The sequence below is a fragment of the Pelodiscus sinensis genome, chromosome 6 (genome assembly GCF_049634645.1).
Source record: "Pelodiscus sinensis isolate JC-2024 chromosome 6, ASM4963464v1, whole genome shotgun sequence".
NCBI classification, from domain to species: Eukaryota; Metazoa; Chordata; order Testudines; family Trionychidae; genus Pelodiscus; species Pelodiscus sinensis.
The window spans coordinates 18,897,108-18,917,002 of NC_134716.1; the positions used below are offsets into that span (position 1 = coordinate 18,897,108).

Genomic DNA, 19,895 nt, shown 5'->3' on the forward strand with positions numbered 1-19,895 from the left:
ATAGCCAGCCACCGTCACCAGGAAAGGGGCCATGAGACCACTCTATGCTGAGCCAGCCACTAGGAAAGGGTGGTAGCTGTTTACTTGGCTGCAAGGCAGGGAGTTCAAAGTGTTAACCAGAACAGCTGAATGGAGCTTGTGGGAGACTTTCTGAAGGGCCATAAAAGTGGGGAAAACACCCAAACCCAAAAACCAAACCTCATAGTATCTATACTAGATGTTTGTTGACAATAAAGAGAAGAAAAAATAAGTAGGTGACAAAAAGCTTCTACTCCAATAAGAGAAACTGGGTATTTTTTACAACAACATTTGCATTGCAGTGTGTTCATTCTCACTGTTTTGTTGCCAAAATGCAGTTTTTGGTGACAAAACTTGGTATTGTAGACCAAGCCTAAGTGACTAGGAAATCAAAGGCATGTCTGTCTTTTGACATTGGAATTTGTATAAGATAAGAGAGAATGTGGTAGGACTAATGCTTTTTCTATATATTCTTAGTGTATTCTTACATTTGAATGTGGGCTTATAAGTAAAGTTGAACTCAACTCCGTTCTTGGTTGAGATGTGGTAGGTTCTCGGTGTTAAATTTTTAAACACTTGCTTCAAAATTCTGTCTGAAAGGTTGAACATCGTGGACTAACACTGACTCATGCCACTTGAAATGTTTTACTGCCAGAAGTATATAAACAGAGCACCGTGAGTTCTCTTTTTACAAAGGAATTAATTCAGACTCTGGCTAAATTGGCTGTTTGCTTTCCTATCAACTGGGGAACTGTTTTCATTTCATAAAGTTTAATAAAAATATTTACATCTCTTTAGTGTGAAATGAAGAGGAGGTCCATAGCTACTAAGCCAGAAAACTCTCAAATATAAGCTAAAAAGTTTAAAAAATATCAAGGTGGTGAGAAAAAACTCCCATATGTGGAGAGAGTATAAACAGATGCATTATCATTTTCCTGAGTCTTCAGACATATGATCTCAGTATCTCTGCTGCTGCTTAGATATCTGCCAGACAGGAGCATAGTTCAATTAACAAGATTGGCTAGTTTCACAGCTGTTGTTCAGAGTCCTTCTGGGAGCCAGTGATGCTGTCCAGAAGTGTGGCAGTCTTATGCTGCTGATCAACAAAACTATGAAGAGCAACTGAGTTAGGCATGGGAATTATTCACAGCAGAGAGACTTAAATAGAAAGCTGGGGAGCGATAGAGCATAGAACCATAAGGTTGGAAGAGACCTCAGGAGGTCATGGAGTCCAATCCCCTGCTGAAAGCAGGACCAACTCCAACTAAATCATCCCAGACAGGGCTTTGTCAAGCCAGGACTTAAAAACCTCTAGGGATGGAGATTCCACCACCTCCATAGGAAACCCATTCCAGTGCTTCACCACCCTCCGAATGAAATGGAAACACTCCATGGAAATGAGCTTTGACTGAATATATTTATTTTGCTCTTCTCTTCTATAACTTGGTGTAACTGATGGTGTGCATACTTGCCATCTTAGAATGATTCTGCTTGCTCTTTTCCTCTTCAGTTTTTTTTCTGTCCTCCCCTATCTGGAAACAGTCTCCAGGGATCTATGGCCCATTTTTGGTATTTCCACAAGATGGCAAAGAAAATAGCGGAGCAGCTTCTGTGTAATTTATGAGGGGGCATATTCCTGCATTGTCTCCAGATGACTAGACAAGTACATGCTTTGGGCAAAGCAATTTATAGACCAGGTATAATTGCCCTGTTTTGTCACTATTGCAGTCCTAGTCAGTGCAGTGAATACGTTGTTTCTGACAGTCGTGTTCCAGAAAGGCCAATTCTTATATCTGTCATTCTGTTTCTCATTGCCATATCTTAGTTTATAAATAAATGGGAGCTCTTTTTTTGGTACCTGACTTTGCTTTAGTTTGCATTATTACCCTCTTGCTTGTCTTTTGCAGATCATGACTTTATTTTTTTTTATTGACTCAAAAGCATTTGAAAAATCTTGAGTCACTCTGAATTTTTGCTATTCTAGTCTATTTTCTTTGCTGGGATGGCAGACATCTGCGTGACAGCAACAGGCAACTTGTGCTATTAAGTGGGCAGTAAGTTGGTCAGAACTAAGACGGTCTGCTGGGATAGGGTGGTTTTGCTAACACTGCTTCCATATCTACAGCTTGCGGGATGTGCCAAGCAAACTGTAGCAGCACTTGGATTGGATGCAGAAGGAACACATGGGTCTCACGGGCTATGTTATGTGCAGTCAGTTTGTACGTCACTTCAAATGCCCTTGATTTACATGCTTGTCATTTTGGTAATAGCACCGGGGGAGAGGGGGATGGGGATGGGGAGAGGAAACCTATGTGGACAGAAAGCAATGGAATCTGGCAATGCTACACCTGGGCAACTGTAAACAAAATATTTTGCAGGCCACACATAGAACCCGGATGGGCTGCATGTGGGTTCGCAGGTTGTCCTCCACTGGTTTATGATGTAAACTGTCTAAAACTGTTGCCCCCGTGGTTTGCTATATTTGATAGGGTATCTTTCAGAGTTTCTTCGGTTGCTGTCATTCATGTATCCCCATTAGCAGAATCCATTTGGAATACAGCAGTTTACAAAGAGGAGATTATATATATATATATATATATATATATATATATATATATATATATATATATATATATATATATATATAAATAAAAATACACTGCCACTACCATCATCTTAGAGAATTCTTGTTTTGTTAGAACATAATGTAGCATTGAAAGTAGATCAGGGAGGCCAGTCTTTCCAAAATTGAAGAATAGTACCAATAACAAATGCCATATTAGAGAACACTTAGACAAATGAAAGAATTCAAATCCAAGTCCTGGCACAGTCCAAGTACTATGATGTGACTGGAATAATGGAGACTTGGTGGGACGACTCACATGATTGGAGCACTGTCATGGAAGAGTATAAACTGTTCAGGAAGGACAGGCGAGGGAGAAAAGGGGAAGGAGTTGTGCTGTATGTAAGAGAGCAGTATGACTGTTCAAAGCTTAGTATAAAACAGGAGAAAAGCCAGTTGGAAGTCTTTCGGTTAAGTAGAGAGGTGTGAGTAACAAGAGTGATAACATAATAGGTATCTGCTGTAGCCCACGACACCAGGTGGCTGAGATAGACCAGGGTTTCTTCAGACAACTAACAGAAGCTTCCAGGTGACAGGTGCTGGTTCTCATAGGGGGCTTGCATCACCCTAACATCTACTGGGAGACAAATATGGGTTTACAGACAATCCAAGAAGTTTTTGGAGAATGTTGGGGATAACTTCCTAGTACAAGTGCTGAAGAAACCAACCAGGGGCCAGCTTGACGTGGTGGTCACAAACACGGAGGAACTAGTAGGGAAAGTAGATGTGGATGGCAACCTGGGCAGCAGTGATCGTAAGATGGTCAATTTCGGGATCCTGAGCAAAAGAAGAAAGGAGAGCAGCAAAATACACACCCTGGACTTCAGAAGAGCAGACTTCGACTCCCTCAGAGAACTGATGGGATGCTCACATGAAGGGGAAAGGAGTCCAGGAGAGCTGGCAGTATTTTAAAGAACCCTTATTGAAGGCATGGGAACTTAACCATCCTATGTGCAGTAAGAAAAGCAAATATGGTAGGCGACCAGACTGGCTTAATAGTGAAATCTTTGGCTAGCCTAAACACAAAGTGGAAACTTGGACAGATGACTAGGGAAGAGTATAAATATACTGCTTGTGCATGCTGGGATGTAATCTGGAAGGCCAAAGAGCAATTGGAGTTGCAGCTAACAAGGGATGTGAAAGGTAAGGAGAGGTTTTTACAGGCATGTTAGCAATAAGAGGGTGGTCAGGGAAGGTGTGGGAAGTTTTGTAGTGATTGATGATGGAAAATCTTGAAGTACTCAATGCTTCCCCCCCTCCCCTCTGTCTACACAGAGAAGATGAGTATGGGGAGGAGATCGACAGTCCTCAGTGGAGAAAGAACAGGTTAAGAGCTATTTAAAAAAATTGAACATACACAAATCAATGCATAATCTTATGCATTCCAGGGTGCTGAGGAAGTTGGCTGATGTGATTGCAGATCCATTGGCCCTTCTCTTTGAAAACTCGGGCGATTGGAAAAAGGCAAATGTAGTGTCCATCTTTCCTTTAAAAAAAAAAAAGAGGAGAATCCGGGGAACTACAGACTGGTCAGCCTCACCTCAGTCCTTGGAAAAATCATGGAGGGAAGCCTGAAGGAATCCATTTTGAAGCACTTGGAAGAGAGGAAAGTGATATGGAACAGTCAACATGGTTGACTAGCTTGGTTACCTTCTATGATGAGGTAACTGGCTTTGTGGCTATGGGGCAGGCAGTCAACATGATATACCTTGACTTTAGCAAAGCTTTAGATATGGTCTCCCACAGCTTTTTTGCCACAAAGTGAAAGTAATGTGGGTTAGCTAAATGGACTGCAAGGTAAATAGAAAGCTGTGTAGATTCTAGGGGGCTTAACAGGTAGTGTGCTTAATGGTTCAGTGTCTGGATGGAGCACTCCTCTTGATACTGTTCCCCAAGGGCCCCTTCTGAGGTCGGTTTTGTTCAACATCTTTATTTAGTAACCTGGATAAGGGGATGGATTGCACCCTCAGCAAATTGCAGATGACATTAAGCTAAGCAGAGACATAGATACTCTGGAGGGTAATGGTAGGGTCCAGAGTGACCTAGACAAATTGGAGGATTGAGCCAAAAGAAATCTGATGAGATTCAACAAGGACAAGTACAGAGTCCTACACTTGGGATGGAAGAATCCCAAGCATTGTTACAGGTTGGGGACTGACTGGCTAAGCAGCAGTCTTGCAGAAAATGAACTGGGGGTTTATAGTGGGTAAAAAACTGGATATGAGTCCACAGTTTGCCCTTGTAGCCAAGAAGGCTAATGGACTATTGGAGTGCTTCAGTAGGAGCATTGCCAGTAGATCTAGAGAAGTGATTATTCCCCTTTGTTCGGCAGTGGTGAGACCACATGTGGAGTATTCTGTTCAATTTTGGGCCTCCCGTTTCAGAAAGGATGTGGATGCATTGGAGAGTCCAGCAGAGGGCAACAAAAATGCTTGGTGGCTGGAGCACATGGCTTATGAGGAGAGCCTGAGGGAATTGGGCTTGATTAGTCTACAGAACAGAAGATTGAGGGGCGATTTGATAGCAGTCTTTAACTGTCTACAGGGAGGCTCCAAAGAGGATTGGAAGAAGCTGTCCTCAGTAGGGATGTTAGATGTCATTTAATGTAATAATTGTGTAACCACACTAAGTCTTGTTAGTGACATGATTATTCAATGATCCTCGGAGGCGAGGCCAGCAGCCAGTGTGTTCCCAGCCCCAGTCTCGGGGAGCCCCCTGCCACTCAATGCTGTTTTCCCTCTGTATCAGAGGCAGCAGCACAGGGTGACAGCAGCCTCTGTCCACAGGGGGTGTTCGCTCCCTGTGGACAGAGGCTGCTCCACCATCCCAAAGAGTAGCTGCTATCCGTGTGTGGCCTGAGCACTTGCAGGTAGAGACTGTGCCAGCATCCCAACTACTCCTCCCCACCCTCCACGCGTCTGCCTTTGGTACAGAGGCAGCAGTGCTGGGGTGGGGGCAGGGCATAGGGCAGGCAGCTCTTAAGCAGTCTCCCCGAAGCACTGGCTCCTGCCTGCCCCTTCTCCCGCCTGCTGCCTCTGTGGGAGGTAGTGAGTAGGTGTGTATAGGCTGGCTTTGTGGAGCTGGCACACATGGCAAGCTTAAAAACCAGCTCCCACACGTGTTGGCTCCTGCCTGCTACCTCTGATGGAGAGGCAGCAGCATGGGGGAGGAAGTAGCTCTTCAAGACCTGATTAATGTGGGAAACCAACTTAAAAGCTGGGTTTCCAGAGGTTCTAGCTCTCAGTCTTTGTCCTCTTTGGTGCCTCTGATACAGAAGCAGCAAGGGGAGGGGAGTGTGTAGTGGTTTGGATTAACTGATAAGATGAGACTTTCTGGTTCATCATTTAAACTACTATACGCTAACATCCCTACTTCTCAGTGGTGACAGATGATAGAATGAGGGGCAATGGTCTCAAGGTGAAGTCAGGGAGATGAAGGCTGGGTATTAGGAAAAAGTATTGCCCTAGGAGGGTGGTGAAGCACTGGAATGGGTTACCTAAGGAGGTAGTGGAATCTCCGTTCTTAGATGTTTTGAAGCCCTGGCTGAGTTTGGGATTGGTCCTGATTTTAGCAGGGGATTGGACTCCATCTCCTGAGGTCTCCTCCAATTCTATGGAGGGAGGGAGGGAGGGAGAGAGAGAGAGAGGGAGAGAGAGAGAATATGAATGACATGGTATTTTGGTAACTTCACATACACCTTTCAGTGTCTGAAATGTAATTTTTTACTATGCACAAGTGTTGAAGCACTAGTAAATTTTTGAGACACATTTGAATGAGATAAGAAAGTCCATTATTTTTTCCTCGGGACCAATGTCATTATCCTGTTCATGCTTTTTAAAATACAGATACAAAACATTGGAACATCCCAGAAGGCTGGAAGAAATATGATTGTCAAACAGGATTGGAACTTTAAGTTTAATGGTCTAGAGAGCTCCTCATTCAACTTTTTAAAAAAAGCTGTCCTATCTTGCTGAATTTTTTTTTTTAATATTTAGCAGTTGTTTAACATATTTTTCAGTTTTATAATGGAAACTGTTTTATCATTTGTGACTTGCATCTGACTCCCACCCCCCATAATAGAGAATAGAAATATTTATTTATGTATTATTAGTGGTAATTTTACCACTTCCATCTAGTTATAGACCATTACCATTGTTATGATTCTTTGCTCCTAATGCAGTACTTGACCTACTTATTGTCCTTTAACTGTGGCCATAAATGTGCCAATTTGTTTCCTTTATCAGTTTTATACTATTCATAGTTTATAACTTAGTCATTGCTATTGACTTTGTCTTCGTTACGTTTATTATATTTTTTGTTTTATAGCTGCTTTGTTTCCTTCTGAAAGGAAGCAAGATTTTTTTTTTTAAGCTAGAGTGTCTGCTTTTCTCACTTTGGGTTCTTTGGACAGCTATTAAAATGTTCTGTAATGGTTCCCAGTTACCATTCACATTGTTTTGTTCACATTGTTTCTCTCAGCTCAGTTGGCTCGTAACTGGCTTTCAGTTTTGTGAAACTGGCTCGTTGGAATGACCATGTATATATTATTGGCTTGGACATTTTACTTATTTCACATCACAAATGTTATCAAATCCTGATTGCTTGTGCCTAAACTACCACTAATCTTCAGTCCTGAAATCAATTCCTCTTTACCTGTTAAGATTAGTATAATATAGAATTCCTTTGTGTTGTGCCAAACACATCTAGAAATAGGAAACAGACATATGCAATAGTGAGAAATGGACAATGTAGGTTATACCTGCAGGAGGGAATGTCTGTCTTGTGGTATTGTGACTCTGAAGAAGTCTTCATTCAGCAGAACACAAACTTCTAGTGTGATGTAAGAATGTACGAGCTGCCATCGTGGGTCAGACCATGGTCCATTTTGCCCAGTATCCTGTTTCTGACAGTGACCCATACCAGAGCTTCAGAGAAGTGTAGAAAACTGGACAATTACGGAGCAATCTACTTCCAGCTAGTGGTCAGAGATTTATGGTTGCCTTGAACATGACATTGCATCTTTGACCATTTTGACCAACAAGTTTTGATGAACCTACCTTCCATGAACTGAAATAGTTTTTTTAATAGAGTTACACTTTTGGCCATCAGTGTCCTGGGGCATGGAGTTTCACAGGTTAGTTGTGCAGTATATGAAAAAGTACTTTCTCTTGATTGTGTTCTATCCCATTCCTAATAATACCTAATACATTGTTACTCTTTTTGACCACTAACACACAGTTCAGTGTAAGTTTTCTTAGGCAGTAACAGGAAATGGAGAACCCATGATTGTATATACAAAGTTTGGCCAATCTTTATCAATGTACATTACTTAACACTTATCAAAATAGAATTTCATCTGCCATATTGTTGCCCAATCCACCCAGTTTTGTGAGATGTCTCCTGTAACCAGAAGTGGAAGTGAGCTGGTGCAGGCTGGTGCACTGGTAAAAACTGGCTGCTGGTACCTGATGTTAATGTGCTGCCACTTTTGCTCCCCCTCTTGGTGGCCCTGCCGGCCAGGTATGACAGTGCTGCTCCGACAGCGTTTGACTGCAGGGCAAAAGCGGCAGTGAGATTAAAATGTTGCTATAGCAGTGTTGTTGGATCCTACTGGCAAAGTCGTGGATGCGGAAGCAGGGATGGCAGGGGGTGTGGAGCAAAACAGGCAGCTGTCTCAGGCTCAGCCATTTAAAAGGGCGCTGGGCTCCTAGCTTCCATGGCAGTGGCTGGAAGACCTGGGACCTTGAAATTGCCACTAGAGCCTGGGACTGCCAGCTGTCACCAGTGAAGCCACAGGGTTCCTGGCTGCAGCAACTGCCACTAAGGGCTGGCTAGGGTAGTCTGGTGCCTAGCTCTGCCCTACTGCCAGAGACCCTGCCCTCTGGTGGCCCAGAACTTCCTCCCCGCTCTCTTTACAGAGTGCACCAGTCTCACTCTTGTCTGCCTCAGGGGTAGCTGTGTTAGTCTGTATCTGCAAAAACAATTTTAGTCTTCAAAGTACCACAGAACTCATCATTGTTTTTAGTCCTGTCTGTAACTTTTCACAAGTCAGTGTTGGGCTTAATTATCACGTCATTTTGTAATGTCTGAAAACTTGCTATTTATCCCCTTTCCCAGCTCATTAATGAATGTGGTGAGCAGCATCAGTACTGATCCTTGGGGGCGGGGGGAGGGGAAGGGATCATGTTTCATCTCTCTCTCTAGTAAAAATAGGCCATTTTATAGCTACCTTTTTGCTCACTATTTGTCAAATAATCTAATAGAGGACTTTCCCTTTTATCCTATGGCTGTTTTTTTTTCCTTTAAGAGACTGTCAAAGGCTTTTGGAAATCGAGGTGTGCTATATCAACTGGATCACTTTTATTGAAGTGCTTGTTGACTCACTTACAGAGTTGTAATAGATTGGTGATGCATGTTTTCCATTTACAAGACTCATGTTGACTTTTTCCAGTGTTTATATAGGAGTCTAATAATTTGACGTTATTCTATTTTCTAACCATTTGCTTCTACAGAAGTTAGGCTAATCCACCTATAATTTCCAGGATCCACTCTAGAGCCTGGTTTATAAATCTACATTACAGTAACTACGTTCCAATCACATAGTCGGGAGGATATTTTGGTGACAGGTCACGTACTACAGTTAATAGCTGTACATTTCCATATTTGAATGCCTTCAGAACTTTTGGGTAAATATCATCAGGCTCTGATGCCTTTAATATTGTTGATCAACTTGTTCTAAAATCTCTTTTAATGTCTCATTAATTTGTGACATTATTCAGATTTGTTACCCAAAAAAGAATAGTTCTTATATGGGCATTTTCCACATCTTCGCAATGTAGATGAATATAAATAATTCCTTTAGCTTTCTACACTGTCTTATATTCCTCAATCTCTTCTTTAACACCTTTATAATCTAGTGGCGCCATTGTCTCATTGGGCAGTCATCTTGTGTAATTAAAACTTATTTTACAGTTAGTTTTTGCATCTTCAAGTTGCTTCTCAATTTTTTTTTTTTTTTTTGCCTCTAGAGCTTGTTGTTTGGTCATGGTGGCATTTATTTGCTCCTCTGATTGCTTTTTTGATTTGGGGTATACATTTAGTGTGAAGCTCTGGGAGAGGATACTAATTATTTTGTAAGCTGCTTGTAGGTATTGTACCCTTATAACTTCTCTTTTTAGTTTCCATCTGAACTTTTCTTCCTCTTCCCCCCGCCATCCCCTCTGTTATTTATTTGAAAAGTAGACCGACCCCTTAAACTGCATTCATCTGAAGTGGGTGTGTGCACGAAAGCTCATGATATCATCTACGTTTTCTGTTAGTCTCTAAGGGGCTGCAAGACTGTTGTTTTTTAAGTTTTTCCAGTTACAGACTAACACAGCTACCCCTCTGAAACATCTAAACTAATGTTCTGGTTCTTGTGTAGATCTCCTTTTTAAAAGTGAAATGTTAGTGTTTTTCTTTTTTTGTAATTTCTTCTACAAGGACACTAAATTTTCATTACATTGAGTGCTCCACTTAAGGAGACAGGCAATTTGTGATTCCATCTTCAGAGTTCCAGGACTAGCTGCTCCAAGAAACATTTTCTTTGGTGTCTAAAAACTTAATCTGCTTCCTGTCCTGAGGTGACATAGACATAGTCAATACTAGGATACTTGAAATCCCCCATCACTATTGAGTGTTTCAGCTTTCTACCCTCCTTTGGTATTTCAGTCACGGATTCTATTTTGGTCAGGTGATCACTAATATATATTTTACTGCTATATTATTCTCCCTTAAGCATGGAATGTCTATCCATAGAGATTCTGTGGTGCAGTCTGATTCTCTGAAGAAGTGTAATGTATTTGAACATTGCATGGCAACAATGACAACAAGAGCTAACATCATATTGGGATACATAAATAAGAATATCAAGTGGGAATAGGGAGGTTATATTGCCTCTTCATTTTCAGCTGATGCTGGGATACTGTGCCCATTTATTTTGTTCACAAACAATTTTGAAAAAAATGGAGAGGATTTGGAGAAGATGCACTACAACAAACAAAGAATTGGAAAACATCTTAGTGAGATTGAATGGAGATACTTACCTGTATAGTTTAAAAAAGAGGGGATTAATGGATGACTTGATCAGTCTGTAAATGCATGGGATGAAGGAGACAGAAATTGGATAGTAGAGGGCTCTTTGAGCTAGTGGGGAAAGGCATAACGACATAAAATGTCTGAGTTGAAATTAGACCAATTCCCAATAGAAATAAAAGGCAGTTTTTGAAGACAGATGATAGCTAACCATGGAACAATTTACAAGTGTTATGGTGAATTCTCCATCACTGAGAATTTTTTCTATCAGAAATGAAACTTTTTTTTCTAAAAAGATATTATAGTTCAAACAGGAATTAATTCGGGGAAATCCTGTGCAAGTCTCGGGGGAAGCTCTGTGTTTACACAGCAAGTCAGGCAGCATGATCACAGTGGTTCCTTCTGGTCTTAAAAAAAATCTATGAAGAGTGATTTAACAGTTCAGTGGAAGTACAAGATCAGTATTTGACCCTGATGTTTCCAAATATATACACTTCTCAAGGGAAGGGAATGATATCTGTCGCAAAAAGCCAGTGTGGAGAGAGGATGAGGAAAATTGTAACTTCAAGCTCTGAAAAAAGAGATGTGGGTGAGTGGATTGGTCAGTTTAACATGAATATTATTTTTCCTTTCTGCAATAAAGTTTTTTTGTGTATTTGCAGAAATTGCTTATTTCTGTGATCCTTTGTCATAGGGCACAATTCAAGTGTCAAGGAAAGGGTAAAATAGAGTAGAATGTAACAGTGTAGTGTCAGGGATAAATAAAGTACATTTATTTTATGTAAGAAAACAGGAATGCCATATGTTATACCAAATGAGATTTAGATTGGGTTGATTTTTGACTGGAATGGTTGGTCGAAAAGGGACCCTGACTCTTCTGGTCAGCACAACTCTTCAGGAAAACTCTAGTTAGCACCAGACCGAGCAGGGCAGAAAGATTCAATGTTCAGCTTCACGTGGCTTCTGGGAAGCAGCCAACATGGCAGTCCACTTCCTAGGTGGGGAGCGATTGATGGGGTCTATGTCCTGTCCCTTCCTGCCTGTGCTAATGAACGCTGGCTGTGTAGCTCCCATTGACTGGTAACCCTGGGCAATGGGAGCTGCAGGGGCAGTACCTCTGGGCAGGGACAGTGTACACCTGACTAGCTACCCCACAATCCTGAAGTTGGATGGACATGGAACTCCCAGTAGCGATGTCAATGAGTGATCCAGTAGAAGATTAACCGGTAATCTAATTTTATAGATTAATTTTGTTAACTATTGGCATCCCCTTCCCCTGCTTCTTCTGTATCAGAGACAGAAAGGGCGGGGAAGCTAGCTTAATAGCTATCAGTTACACAATAGCTAACATCCTTAACCTCCCAGAGGTCAGTACCACCTGCAGCCTGTATCCCAACTTCTTGCCCTAGCTAGGATTCGGCTTCTACACTGAAACTCCCTTACTGAGCCCACACCTCACACACTCCAAATCCTTAGTCCCAGTTGGGAGACCTCGTCTGCACCTCATAACATTAAATCCCAACCCTTCCCTAGCATCCATACCACCAGCCGAGCCCTCCCCTTTCACAAACCATTTTCAGTCTGGAGACCTCTCCCACAGTCCAAACCCCTCAACCCCAATCTGGTGTCCTCCTTTCCCCAATCTCACTGCAAAGCTAGCAGCCCAACCTCCTGCCCCAGCCCTGTGAAAGTAAGCAAGGATGGGGGAGAGTGAGTGATGAAAGGAGGACAGGAGTCATGGAGAGAAGGGGGCAGGGGCCATGGAGAAGGGGAAGGTTCAGGCTATGTGGTTTTCTACAACTAGAAAGTTAGTAACCCTTGATCAGTGCTTCTCCAAATGAGGTCCATGTCTTGTATGTGGGTCATGGGCTGGGGACTCACTCTCCCCCCCCCCCCCCCCCACACACACACAATGGCGAGCCTGCACTGGAGGTGCAGCCCTATACCCCTGTGAGGTTAGAGCCTCAGCACTGTCTTCCTACTGAGAGAGAGAGCCTGGAGCCTCATGGACTGGATCTGGTTCACAGGGGCAGGAAGTGGCTCAGCAGGAAATGGCTTGCCTGGGAGCTTTCCCTACTGCTCCCATTGGCCGGAAACGTAGCCAATAGGAGCAGCAGGGTGGTGGTGCCTGGGAACAGTGGCAACTGTGTGCAGAAGGTAATCCTACTCCTCTATACCCAGACTCCCATTCCCATTCCTGCACCATCCCTTCTGCCCAGACCCTCATCTCCACCCCTGCACCCTCCCTCTGAGACTCCCCATCCTCAGCTTGCTCCTGCATTGTCCTTCCTGCCAAGACTCCCCACCCCCAGCCTGCTCCTGAACTTTCCCTTTCGCCCAGACATCACACACTCACCCCCTCGTGTACCAATTTTCTTATCATGAGTGGTTGGCTAGTGGTCTGTGGAAACTTTTACCTTGAGCGGGGTGGGCCTTGGGCTGATAAGTTTGAGGACCACTGCATTAGATATAAAGTATGCAGAATTCTCATAGTTAATGTAACTTCTGTATGAAAATGTGAACTGTAATGCTATCCTTCAAGAACATAAAAAAATAGCTCATGACCATTTACCTTGTTATAAGTGTTATTGCTTGGAAGTTCAGCTCTGTGTGCGCTCTTATATTCATCCTTGGTCTTAAAGTCAGTAGACTGTTTTCCACCTGGCCTGAGAGTGCCATAATTGCTAAAGTATTGAGCTAAAATGCAGGAGGTCTTGGTACTATTCCTGGATTTATCACTGGCCTGCTCTGCTATCTTGCACAGGTTCTTATTTTCCCCATAAGTTACGTAAGGATAAAGGTACTGCCTACCTTAGTAAGTTGCTTTAAGATACATGAATGTAAAGCATTGTGTAAAAGGCTATGTCATGGTGGTAGTATTATTATTACACACAGGAGATGATGTACTGATTCCTTCTGGCCTTAAATTCTGTCTTCCTATGAATTGTTTCAGGGCTGATGTAGATTAGACTCTCATGAGGCTTTTTTGATTTAGAGGTTGCTGAACATAATCCCAGAATTAAATGCCTTAATAAGCTATGGAAAATACTGCTTTGTTCCCTGTGTGTAACTATCATGTCAGTAAATCTGGTTTTCCCCTGAGTTTAGCTACAACATGGCTCCATATGTAATGCAGATTTAACCTTAATCATTACTATTTTTAATATATATATGATTGAGTTTAAAGGCTTAGTCACACAAAGTTTATCAGAAACAAGCAAGGCATGTTTGATTGCCAAGTTTGATCAGATAATTATTAGTTCAGTATTCTCTCTAAATACTATTTGCTTCAAAGGGGGGTACAAGAAATCCTCCAGTAAGTGCTTGTGGGATAACCTGTTCCCAAGTGGGAGGTTGGTGTGTGTGGTGGGTTTTTTGTTTTGTTTTGTGTGTGGTTTTTTTTGACAACCAGTAACTGTATGACTTACACCACAAAAACATGTTAAGTTTATCTTCTAAATAGGGTATATACAATAATAATTTAACAAAAAAATTACCATATGTCTTCATTGTAAATTATAGTTTACCTCCCTAATTTTAGTTTTTACCCTTTTTATAGTAATAAATAGGATGATTAATAAATAAAATAGATGTTTTGTCTCTGGCTTCATAATTGTTAATACAATTTTGGGTTTTTCATAGAGATGTTCACTGAGAAGTGTCATACTAAACATGTTCATCTATGCAGAAAAAAAGTCCAGAACCTGATTAATATTCTTGTAGTGAGAAGAACAAAAACTCGAATGCAAAATAAATTAAACAAAATGCTCATGCTATACTGGAAGAATAAAAATTGATGACAAAATCTGATTTTTAAAATGTAAATACACATTTCTTTACAAAATAAATACATTTGACATTGACCAATTATATTAAGGCCAAAATTACCCATAATCTATTAAAATAATTTATGTTAATGGAGTATATGTTTGCTGTTGAAGTCTGAAATTGAAAGTCTTAAATTGAAAGTACTTGTGGAAGTCACTGGCTAAGCATTGTTCACTGTGCGTTGTTGACTGTAAATTCAGCTTTTGATAGCCGCATCCCCCGCTGCAGGAGTAGAAGGTTTCTTCATTTCCTTTGATTCAACAAGTTCAGCTTGATGATTAATTTAGTTCAAAATAAGGTTCTAGAATCCCAGTTAATCAGTTAACTGGATAAGAATTAGGTTGATCTAACATTTAACCCAGTGAACTGAGTACAGCGGGATCGGGGCTGGGTTCTTCTCCATGCTGGGGCTGGTTGCCAGTTCCCAGATGTGGTGCTGAAGCCAAGGTTGGCTCTTATGGTGGGAGCTAGGGCTATTACCAGCTTTTGGCTCCCAGTCCTTGAGGCTAGGGCTGGTTCTGTTAGGTGGGTGGGGGAAGCTGACAATACCCCCGCCAACAGAGCCAGCCTTAGCCTCAGCACCACATTTGGGAACCGGCAACCTGCCCCAGCATGGGGCTGAGCATGGACACGCTGCCTGGAAGCTTTCCCTTCAGCTCCCATTGGCCAAATTGTGGTCAATGGGAGCATCGGGAGGCAATGCTCCCCCAGCTCTCTTGTGCCCAGACCTAATACCCTCATTTCTCCTCCTCCCCCGCCCCAAGGTTCCATGAATATAGCCCCTGCCTGCGGGGCACCCAGGCCTGCCATGGACAGGGACTGCTGCGGATGAGAGCAGCCCCTGTCTGTGGTGAGCTTCCTGTCTATGGGAGCTGCTCCAGCCCTCTCCAGTTACCAATTAGCCAGAACCAGTAAGCATTACTCATTTAGGGTGATGTTTACTGGTTAACCTTTCACATCCCTACTTCTAAGTTGAGGAGCTGGAAAAAAAAACCCATAAAGCTGGTTTCATTTTTCACTGTATGAATAAAAATGAGGGGTAAGATAGTGTGATTGGCTAATTCTAATTTTTGAAGTTCATGGAGAGCAATCTTCAGCTCACTAATTATAGATAACACTTGGTTGAATCAGTTTGACTAAACTTGTTATAAACATATTTTATTTAACTATTTTAAATATGGTTTTATGCATTTTAACTGAGTTCAAATATCCATTCAAATGCATCTTGACACCAATCAGAAATTGAAAACAATTAATATAGAAAATAAGAAATGTCTGTTGCCATTTTTTGACAGCTAATATTAAGAGGAATAAATTGGAGTTATGCTATATAATTGCTTAAATAAGTAAGTGTGTGTGTGTGTGTGTGTGTGTGTGTGTGTGTGTGTGTGTGTGTGTGGTTATAGTCTTTCCTCGAGGTTAGCAAGTAGTAGTACTTGAAACGGCCCTAAGGTTAAAAGGGCCATAAAGAAATCCCCCAGGTGGCTACAGTGGGTTGGAAAGAAACCAGCCAATCAGAGGCCAGGAAGGACTATATAAGAAGCGGCAGGACTAGAGTCAGCCCAGTTGCAGACGAGACCTGGAAGGGAGAAGGTCATGTGTGGCTTGCTAGCAGAACCAAGGACAGCTCAGAGTGAGGAGCTGTTTAGATCATAGTCTCCAAGAGGAGAAGCCCTGGCGACACCACTCTCATACTGTGTCAGGACATACCTCAGAACGGACTAAACTGAGACATACCAGCAGAGGGCACCAGGCTGGGCCCCCTGTTGGGTGGGTACCCTGTAAGGGGTCACGATTACACATGAGGTTGTGTGACTCGGCTGTAGGGCCGAGTAGTCAGAAGGCTTTTAAAGAGACAGTGCAGGAACCCACATTCAGTCAAATGGGGGCGATTGTGGGAGGTGAGTGCTACCCTGTTAAAGGAACAAATTTAGTTTAAAGATTATATCTTGCTGCAAATCAGCATGTTGTAATGGTTCCCAAACTCTGAAAACCAGCTTTTCTTTAGGAAAATAAACATACACATGCAAATCGAAAATTAAAATCAGTGATTTAATTTGGAATCCTGCTTTCTGATTTGAATCAATGGGAAAGCAGCACTCACTCCTTTAAGTTCCACAAGTCCAGATTACTGAAATGCCTTGGCTTAACTAGTGCATCAGCATAGAAATCAGTGAGACTTGTTCTCCTAAGAGTATATCTACATGTCAAGCTGGGGGTGTGATATTTTACCTCGAGATAAAATTTGAGTAGTGGGTCAAATTAAGCTTAGCTAGAGCTGTGTGAGCAGCCAGGCTGGGAAGTGGGGAGAAGGGCGCTAGCCGCCACCACTATGTAGGGTTGCCAGATGGTTTCAACAACAATACCGGACACACTTGACATGACATCACAATCGACATTACATCTTATTTAGAAAATACCGGACATTTATATTTTCTCAATTGTTTCCCGAACAGAAAGCTCAAATACTGGACTGTCCAGTTCAAAACTGGACACCTGGCAACCCTACCAGTATGTACCAATTTGAGAAGTTAGGCCTGTACTTGGGGCAGCTATGGAGTGTGGCAGACTAGGGCAAGTCAGGACGCCTCACCCAGTGGTTGGTAGGTCTCGTACTGCCTCCAGCCCTGCACTGTGCCAGTCCTAGCTGCCAAGGGATTGTTTTCTGTGCAGTGCTTAGCACAGTGGAGCTATGCTCTTAATTGGGAACTCTTGATGCTCCCATAAGACAAGTCATTCTTTTTTTCCCAACTTATATATGTCCTGCCATGGAGCTCTTCATCAAGGTGTTTTCTTCTAAAAGTTAAGGCAAAGTTATAAAATGTTAATAAATGATGTACAGTATAATATATTATTGACAATTAGACTAATATTCAAAGAACCTGGATAAATCCTTTGGCTTGCTGGCTGGGGAGGAGGCATGTAAAATCCTGATGAATCAGTTAACCCATTAGCAGGCAGCTCCCAGCCTCAGCGCTGGGGTGACTTCCACCACTGGCGACAGGATGCTCCTAGTCATGGTTGGGGGGACTGCCACTGGCTCCTGACCCCACCGAGGCAGCCCTTCTCCCATGGCAGGCTACTAGTGAGTGGCTGCTCCTGGGCACTGGTTAATCAGTTTACCTGTTACCCATTCACATCCCTACTGGGGAGCCACCCTTCTCTGAGTATGCTAAGAAGGGTGATTGCAGACTTTTCTTTGGTACTTGTCTACATGCTTGAAGAGGTTAGGACAGTCAATATTATTATATATCCTAATTCCTTAGGAAAAAATCTCATTATTCTAGTAACATGCAATGAAAACTTTTGCTGTTAACAATGAAAAAGGCGATTTATCATTTTATGTAAAATTTAAAACCTTGTCTGGTGTAAGTGGGTGAGGGGCTCTCTGGGCAGCCAGCATTTTGTAATAAGATGAATTTCTTTAACAATTTCTTCTCCAAACTCTAATTCCTGGACCCAGCCACCACGTGCAATTTTGTTTCCCCCTTTCCCTCCATCCCTCCACCAGAATGTCCCTCTAATAGCAAATATATGATGTATATTAATTTGAGTCAAATACCATCTGTATAGTAACTTATAATTGTTTTTCATGAGCTACACAAATAGAAGTTGTATACTCCTTTTCCTGTATAGTGACCTACTCATCTGGGTAAGTTCTTTGGACCAAATCCCTCTTTCTTCTGTTCATTTTGGGTTTTTTTTTCTCATCAGCATTTTTTTTTTCAATCAAAACTATATATATTTTAGAATTTAAAATGTGTGTTCTAGTTTTGTTCCTAAATTATAATAACATGAAAACAGCCATACCGGGTCAGATCAAAGGTCCATATAGCCCAGTATCCTGTCTGTCAACAATGGCCAATACCAGATGCCCCAGAGGGAGGGAACACAACAGGTAATCCTCACATGATGCCTTTCCTCTCACCCATTTCCAGACAAACAGAGGTTTGGGACACCATTCCTTACCCATCTTGGCTAATAGCTAGCCATTGATGGACCTAACCCCCGTGAATCTAGCTAGCTGTTTTCTGAACCCTGTTGAAGTCCTAATCTTCACCCCATCTCTGGCAAGGAGTTCCACAGGATGAGTGAAGAAAAACTTCCTTTTGTTTGCTTTAAACCTGCTGTTTACCAACTTCATTTGGTGACCACTAGTCCTTATATTGTGGCATAAGTTTCCTTATTCACTTTTTCCACACCAGTCATGATTTTATAAATCTCTAGCATATCCCCCGCCCCCCCATCTCCTCTTTTCCTAAAATTAAAAGTCTGTTTTTTTTAATCTCCCTTCATATGGGACCCGTTCCAAACGCCTAATAATTTCTGTTGCTCTTTTCTGAACCTTTTACAGTGCCAAAACCGATGAATTGTTCAAATGTGATTAAAAGTCTAGATGGTCATCTTGTATGAGATAAAATGCTTCATATGTAAATACTGAAACTATGGGCTCCTTGTGTTATTTACATGATGGCATATCTTTTACTTTGTTGCATATCTTTTGATATAATTTCAAATCAGGACCCAGGAATAGTTGTCCCAGCTAAGGTAATCTTAGTTATGTTGAAAGTCACATACATATTTCCTAGGGATAATTTCCTCATTTATTAATGAAAGTAGCTAAAGAAGGGGGCCTTGGTGTCAGGAATTTAAAAAAAAAATTGTACAAAATGAATAAGGTGGTCTAGATGAATAGGCAACTTTAAATTTTCGGTGACCTAAATTTCTTTTTAATCCAATAATTTCGATATTTAACTAAACTTGGGTCCCAGTCTTGTTTACAGTTTATCCAGTGTTAGCCTGTTGATAGTATCATTTTAATAGTGAGGAAAAAGTTTAGAAATCTTGACTTATGAGGAAAGGTTAAAGCAACTGCGTATGTTTAATCTTAAGAAAGGAAGAATGAAGGTGAACTCGATACATTTTAAAATCTAGTAAGGAGTTGTATAATGAGGATGGCGATGAATGTTTTCCATAGCCAGTGAAGTTAGGACAAGAAGTAATAGGCTTAATCTGCAGCAAGGAAGATCTTTGGAAGAGCTTACTACAACAATAAAAACCCCCACAATAGATAGACCAAAAAACAAACACAAAACCCCACAAAATCCCCTCATTGGAGGCTTTTAAGAATAGATTGGACAAATAACCTAGATAATTCCTCATAGGTTCCTTGGTTCCTTGAGGTCCTTTCAGCCCTACATTTACGTGAGTCTATAAAAATAAACCAAATTATGATACACTTGTCCACCACACTGTGTAGTCTTCAACAGAACTTTAGAACTCTGTTTGATTTTTATCCTTCCAGATGAATTTTAATAGCATATTGTGCCATGTATTAATTTTATGTCCTAGA

General features: G+C 41.7%; 1 protein-coding gene across 1 annotated transcript in view; it reads left to right on the top strand.

The window, feature by feature from the left end:
* Positions 1-19,895, top strand: part of MLLT3 (MLLT3 super elongation complex subunit) — a 222,342-nt gene that overhangs the window by 33,483 nt on the left and 168,964 nt on the right.